This window comes from Astatotilapia calliptera, chromosome 16, assembly GCF_900246225.1.
Source record: "Astatotilapia calliptera chromosome 16, fAstCal1.2, whole genome shotgun sequence".
In the NCBI taxonomy this organism is placed as follows: domain Eukaryota; kingdom Metazoa; phylum Chordata; class Actinopteri; order Cichliformes; family Cichlidae; genus Astatotilapia; species Astatotilapia calliptera.
The window spans coordinates 30172350-30180461 of NC_039317.1; positions in this window are offsets into that span (position 1 = coordinate 30172350).

An 8112-nucleotide genomic window follows, 5' to 3' on the forward strand; every position below is an offset into this window, starting at 1 on the left:
AGCGGGAATCTTCCTGATTGTAAGCACTAACTAATCTCTGAGGCACGAACTGTTAAACCTCTTAGACATAAGTCTGAGACACCCAGGCTACACTACAGGATCTCATCCAGCATGCAGGATGTGACTTTATAAAGCCTCGCCTGAAGGCAAGTCACCTGGTTTTCAACACCATAGTCAAAAAGATTGCACCGGAAGAAGGAAGTCATTTAACATGAGTTTGAACTTCGGGGGGGATAACATCTACAGGGGCCGGCTCACTATTCAAATGACTGGGAAGAAGAGATCTGTAGCCTGAAGGAGACTTAATCATGTTATGGAAAACCTGCCTTTATCAGCATTTAAAGGAAGAATGCGCTCCCTGTGACACACCTCTTTACACAGACGTATATATCCAGTTGCGTGCATATGGAAGATATGGAAACAATATGGTAATCTTTGAAAGTATTTTCTGTGGATACTAAATGTGAAGCAGTTTCACCATCCAGGTGTTTGTCACAACCATCTTTTGAAAAACATGATATAAATGCACTCAAAGAGCACAGATGCCAGTTTCTGATTAGCTGTTGGCTTTCAGTTAAACATTAAAGGGCTCTAAGGACATGTGCATGCATCTCTGAAGATGGGTGTCTGGTCATTTTTATTCTCTTGTGGCTTTAAGGAAGTGACAGAATAGGACTTTTCTTTTTTTAGGGGGCCACCAAAATCTTTCCCTGGGGACCTCAAGACTTTGACTGACTCCAGATGTGGGTGACTGAAGCAGGGCATGAAAGGGTAGAAGGATCCAGGAGTTCCTGTGTAGCTAGCAGATCAAGGGTGCTGTAAAGGTTGTTGTGGTATGTTTCCATGAGTGTGTGTGTGTGTGTGTGTGTGTGTGTGTGTGTGTGTGTGTGTGTGTGTGTGTGTGTGTGTGTGTGTGTGTGTGTGGGGACCAGGGGCAGCGCTTGCTTTGACTTCAGGGAGGAGGAAACATGTGTAGAAGATTTGATTTGTGAGGTAGTGTACATGACAATTACTATTTGCCTTCAAAGAAACTGACAACTGCACTTAGGACTTCAAAGCATTTATGCCCCTTTTATTAGATAATTAGGCCAACAACGTTGGACGTCTACATCTAACATCAACTCACGCACCTCACTGCATCCCAAATCCAGTCAAACTGCTGTGCTGTGCACTTTTCTGCCCATGCGAGACCTAAGGTGGGATACTTTTCTGTACTGTATTTCAATTATACAATTAAACAAATGGTCAGTGCTGAAAAATCCCAAGCAAAAAGCTTTGGAGATGCTTTTAGTTGCTTGTGCATTGCGTTGCCTGTGGCTCACTTCATTAAATGTGACTTTTAGACAGGATGATGGGACATTTAAAGACATAAGCTTACAAATGGCATGCAGATGTTTACACTACGTATTTAGGATCTCTTCAAATCACTGCTTGTGCTCTTGTATAATACTATCTCTTTAAGAGGTAATAGTGGTTCTTGTCATCACTGAGATGGAGATGAAAGGAGATTTGAAAGAAAGTACGGCAGTTGGGAGTAAATCACATGACTTAGTGATAGAATCCGCCAGTGCTGGTGGTAGAAGACGGCAGACAAGTGTCTGCTAGTTTTCTAGTTTTCATCCAAGCCCTTTCATCCCAAATGGACTAAGACCTAGAATCCCAAATGGTGGGTTGTTCATCGTGGATCGGATGTGACAGTGAGACCCACAAATGTGTGTTAAGTAAACCATATTTAGAGATTAAGATTTGACATCCTTCAAGCCAAGAAAGAGAACCTTACGGTGCAGTCTAGTAGACGTTCTCAATATTATGGGAGATTCCAGCAATATAAAAACGTAATCTGCATCATTCTAACAACTGAATGAAGTTTTATATTTTAAACAATTGTTTTTAAAAGGAATCAGAGCGAATCTGTGAAATTTCATCAACAAAAGTTTTAAATGAGACAGCGAATGAGATTGGGGGCTCCATGGTCTAGGTATTTTTGATTTTCTCTGACAGCAGTTACTTTCAATCACAACAATAAACGGTTTCTTACACAAGCATACAGTTTCTAGTTTAACTTAAGAAGCAAATTAATTTTTACCTGGAACTTGGTACCATCAAGAAAGGGCACTTTATCACAAATCCTTAACTGACCAATCAACACGCATTACCAGAATCCATTTATGAGCAAACTCAGCTTTCATGTAAAAAAACAAAAGTCATAGCATTGTTTTATTTTTGGGGTGGCTGTAGCTCAGGTGGCAGAGCAGGTCAGCCACTAATCAGAAGGTCGGTGGTTCGATCCCAGGCTGCCTCCTGGCTGCATGTCAAATATCCTTGGGCAAGATACTAACCCCATGTTTGCCTACTGGTGGTGGCCAGAGGGCCCGGTGGCGCCAGTGTCCGGCAGCCTCGCCTCTGTCAGTGCGCCCCAGGGCAGCTGTGGCTACAACGTAGCTTGCCATCACCAGTGTGTGAATGTGTGTGTGAATGGGTGAATGACTGAATGTAGTGTGAAGCGCTTTGGGGTCCTTAGGGACTAGAAAAGCGCTATACAAATGCAGGCCAAATGCAGGCCATTTTATTTGAGTTTGGGTATTTATCTGATTACATTAAAACACTTTTTTGCCCGGAAGAAAGTGTATAGAATTATTTTGGCTGTTTAGCAGCATTAATGCCAACTTACAGTACATAATGTTACAAGCACTGCTCCAGGTCACTTACAGCTGAGGGTGGTAGAATGGGGTTACTATGAAGTTCAAGTCGTTTCTATTATATTGTTCAGTTTATAGTACCAAGTCACAAAAAGAGTTGTCTAGAGGTTATTTATATCATAAAGCAAAAAACCCTACAATGTTATAGAGAGAATAAGTGCTTGGTGTTGGTGGGGAGAACAAACTCCCTTTATACAGGAAAAGACTTCCATCAGAACCAGACCTCATGGATGGGCAGAAATCTTCTACGACTGGTTAGTGAGGGAGTGGAAACAGAAGACAGAAAGAGGAGCATGGAGAAACAATCGGCAATAACCAGGACAAAACACAGAATGCAAAAGGCAAAACTTACCTATTTGTCTCTTGAAGACTGCACGGTTCACTGTAACGGTAGTATAGCAGTGGGGTGGGGTTTTGGCTCAGCTGCAGGGGAGGGGTGGAGCAGAGGGTTCAGGGGCAGCACCAGGAGAGGCTGGCTGGTACATCTGTCAGCCATCATCTAATCATGATTCTCCTATTTTACACAGTAACATGCAGGGACCGCAGTGTGTGTATGTGGAGAAGCTGGAACACGGATTACCAGGATAACATTGGATGACGTCTGAAAAGGCAAACTGCTATAAGCTGAGCACATGTGTAAATAAACCAGCACTAACTAAATCGCCTAACTTGTGTGTGGCAACTTGCTACCAGTAAGGTAAAAAAATAGGTGTATTTTTTAATCAAACACTTTTTTATTTGACATTCAGATTACAGAGATGATAAGAGCCGGATGACTCTTCTGCCTGATATTAGATTGTTATGTTTACGTAAAGTTTTTTTTTTTAAAAAAAACCTGAAGACCCATTATTATTATTGCATGCAACAGTTGCGTGCAAATGCATGGGAAGCAAGAAAAAAAGAGGGAGAGGATACAAAATGCTCAACGCATCATGGAAAATTCCCCAACAACTTGAACTAAGGGATTGTTCGGGGTCACGTGATCAAGCTTAACTACCATCTTTGTTAAAAAGGAAAGTTTGTAGAGAGTAAAAAGTAAAGATGCTGCCTGTTTGAAACTCGAGGAACCACAGCATTCACACTGAAGGTGAAGTGCTTAGTTGTGATGATATGGCACCATGAGGTGCTCAAGATATGATGGGCCTGATCATTTAGGACTTTCTTTGTACGAGAAAGGATTTTAAATTCAACCTAACAGAGCGGCAGATCAGCGCTGCTAGGAGAGGTACAGCCTGGTCAGGTCACCAGTCTATTACAAGGCTAACACAGTAGGAAGAAGACAACCATTTTTCTCACACATATTGCCACAGCATGCATGTCTTTGGACTGTGAGAGGAAGCCAGAGTACTCACCAAGAGCCCATGCAGGTGCAGGGAGAATACGTGAACTCCACACAGAAAGGCCTGGTGGTGAATCCAAATCCAAGATAATCATGCCTTGATGTTATAAACACTGTACCAACGTGTTCCCTAGTCTTTAGTGTACCTTACCTCTCTCACCATGATAACTGGATTTCTCCAGTCCCGTATGACCCTGAATAAGCGGTAAGTGGAAGCTAATTGCCAAAAGCCTTGTTTCTTGTATTTAGCAGAAAGCTAACTTCCTCTTGTTTTGGCCTTATTGAATCCACTTCATGCAATACCAGAGTGTTCAGGAACTCTGGTATTGTGTGAAGGTAGTGGATAAAGTGTAATTCCCCTTTAAGATACAGCTTCATTATCTGTTCCTCTATTCGTGCCCCTGCATAACCACATCTGTGCAGATTCAGCACTGTTACTGGCTTCCCTGCCCTGCTGAGCTGAAACATAATAATTGGCTTTTTTGTCCATATTGAGAGTTAATGTTTCTACTTCCTGCTAACATGGGAGCACCTTATCATTTCAGCACAGATAAAACAACAATTATTTTGTTAACATTCAACAAGTACAGCTTCTGGGAGTCTTAGTAACAGACCCACCATCAACATATCAAGGGAAGTTTGTTGAATGCTAACAAAAGAAATAGTAGCCTGAAAGTAGGGCGGATCTTGGACTCTCTGTGCCAATACACACATACAGTACGTGTGCTTTTGCACATACACATGCACTCACACACTCAAAAACACCAAGCAAGCAGAGATTCTCACCCCCACTCTCAATCCTTCTGCAAAACTACCCTCCTTAGCTCATTGTGCCAGATCTATTAAAGCCCAAACAAAAGACACTTGTTTTGATTCGTGTTTTTGCAAAAGACCAGCCTCAAACTACCATCAGATGTGGCGAAGGATCCGAGGATCCACGGACGACACTGAGCCAAGTTGTCAAACATTTATGACAAACTCTCTTCCAAAACAAAGCATAAATAAAAAAAAATAGATAAAATATGTCACAAAAACTGAACAAAGCTGTGAGGCTGTAGCTAAAGGAGCAGGAGTGTGATTAAATACAGCATTGGACTGGTGTTCAGCTACAGTAACTGGCACATGGGCACAAGTATAAGGTTACGTGGCCAAAGCCAGTCAGGAGTGGTCTCATATGATACACTTTTGGCCTGGACTTCAAAGAAGTCTCTTTTTACACCCAAGTCTTGAATCATTTTGATGGCAAATCACTGGTGACTGTTCTTGGGGACATTTCCCAGTGTTTGCAATTTCTACTTGATGTCACATGTACTTCAAAAATAAAAACTTAACAGATGTTCAAGGAAGCCCAATCATTCAGTGCAACTTTTATTAGCAAACAAATATTTCATTTATTGAGCAAATCATATATATGCAAATTATTTAGGCTTTTAAATCCTGTATACATTTGTTGCACATCTGCAAGCCACTTTTCAACCCACCTGCTCTTCCTTTTCTGCTGTGTCTATCTTAACCAGCCTGATATCCATTGTCACTGCCGCTCTGTTTTGTGCCAGGCTCTTGCTGGTGCTCTCGCCGCCTCTGGCTTTCCATGTATGCACATGAAAAAGCAGGGAGGTGTGAACTGCCAGGCCTCAGAATGGAGCCATGCCACCAAGGATAAATTACTCCAGATGGTGTCACGAACCAGGCTCAAAGGGAAAGACAAAATATGGAGAACACATATCACTTGTATGAAAAGTAAAATAAGTAATTAAGTAATCTGTTATGTCTGAATGGCTGCAGATGGCCAGGGTAAGTAAATAAAGAAGTAAATCAAAGTCAAATGTAAGTCAAAGGGAGAAAAGAGTGATTGACTGCTGAGGAACATAAAGTATATACCTGCAGATGAGCAATCTGCAAAAAACACCCATCCTGCTTGTTGAGTGTAAAATTACATTTAGCTGGAGCTGACATGAAGTTTAAGAGCCTGAGTGCCACAAATCAAAGGACCATCTTCTAAGTGGCAGCTGCTTGGAGGTTTTTGCCAATGCCACTTTTTGGCTAGAAACCTTCAATTTGACTAGAAGAAAGAAGTAAATGTGGCTGATGTAGACACAAATATTACATTTGGAACTAAAATATCAAAATATATCACAACAGAGTTGTTTTTGATCAAGCCACTAAAAGTACCTGCTGTGAATACTTGATAAATCTTATTCGATATTATCAAAGTAGTGTCTAAATTCTGTCGCTCCACAATTAGCTTCAGCACAGCTTTGATGCTCAAAATTTGTCCCTTGGCTTCCAAAGGGATCAACTCATATTCATTCTAATCAGGAGCAAATAAAAAAAAAAAAATACAGATTGAGATTCAATCCCAGTAAACACTTGATAAGTTTATTGCTCGGGAGTTTCACTTCTTATTAAGTACAAACTGAATTTTAGTAAATTATTGTCCCCAGTAGAGTCAAAAAGTATGATAGATTATGTTTTAGGCAGGCCTACCTCATGAGTGACTAGTTGCTACTCTATGACAGTGCAGTTGGTCAACTTTTTTACACTTTCGGTAAAACAAGACAAGGTGAGTATAAAGCAAACAAAAACTTAAAGGAACACAGAGTATAGTGTCAAATTAATTAAATAGTTAGTAGCAGAGGAGGTTGGTATTCGGTTTTAACTGCGTTGGTGTTAATGAAATGAACAGCAGGTACACTAGAGGGGCAACAATGAAACAACCTCAAAACAAGAACAGTTTGGCAGGTGGAGGGCACTGACATTTTCCAGCCCATCTTTTCTGACTGTTTTTTCACTAGCTCTGTATTTGACCAGGGTCAGTGTCCAACTCCCCTAGGATGGCACATCAATACATACCTTTGTCAGGTTTGCTATGTCTCTCAGCACAGTCTCAAGAGCATAGAGGAGATGCCTTGAGACAAGCAGATACTCTTGGACAGGACTCCAGAAGCTCCTTAACCCATCAGCAGGACCAGTATCTACTCAGGAACAGCAAGAGCCACAAAATTAGATCCTTCAGGTCACTTGTGTAAATATCCCTGACCAAACAATCAGAGAAAGATTTCATGAGGGTAGCTTTAGGGCCCAAACATCCTCTAGTGTGCCCTGTGCTCATGTCCACTGCACCATGGAGCCAGTTTGGATTTTGCCTCCCTGTGCTTTTCACAGATGAGAGTAGGTTCACCCTGAGCACATGTGACAGACGTGAAAGGGTCTGGAGAAGCTCTGGAGAAGGTTATGCTGCCTGTAACATCGTAAGGCATGGCGATGGGAGGCATATCCATGGAGAGACACACAGACCTCTATAGGCGTGGCACAAAAGCTATTCATTCATGTAGATAAAGTGTCAAATTAAACGTAGATAACAACTTCACTATCCTGCAACTTTTTTGATTCACGCACTGCTATTTTTACAGTGACAGTGCAACAGAGACTGAAATACGATTACATGAAATCAATGAGAGCACTTGCCTTAAGGGCCAAAAACTGTCTGCAAACATTCTTCCTCTCAGCGTGTATGAGTGAGACAGCACTGTACAGTAAGTTACAAATCATGTAATAAGTATTATCCTTACATTTACACTGGTTTCCGCTCTTAAAGTCATGATGTGCAGCAGTACAAAAGTGTGTGTGCATGGGGTTTTGTGTGTGTAGGTGTTTGTGTGTATGTGTGTGTATGAATGGGCTGGTTTATTCATAGACACCTTTACCACTTAGTATCACATTTGTCAATGTCAGCCTAATCCCTCCTCATGTCAACACTTAATTAGTAACCCTGGCAACACACACACACACACACACACACACACACACACACACACAAGCATGTCAGTCCACAGTATCGATAGGAATGGCCACACAGCGGTTTCCAGGGTTATTATCGTAAGTGTTGACAGGCAAACTGCTGAAAAACAACAACAGCTCTCTGCAGTTTATTATACGGATGGGTGTGGATTCCAAGAAAAACATGGATGATGTCAGATTTTACAGTCAAAGTTAAATTAACACAACATTTTCACTGCAAAATCTTAAAAAAAAAAAAAAAAAAAAGACAACCAAAAACTGCAAACAAGTCTG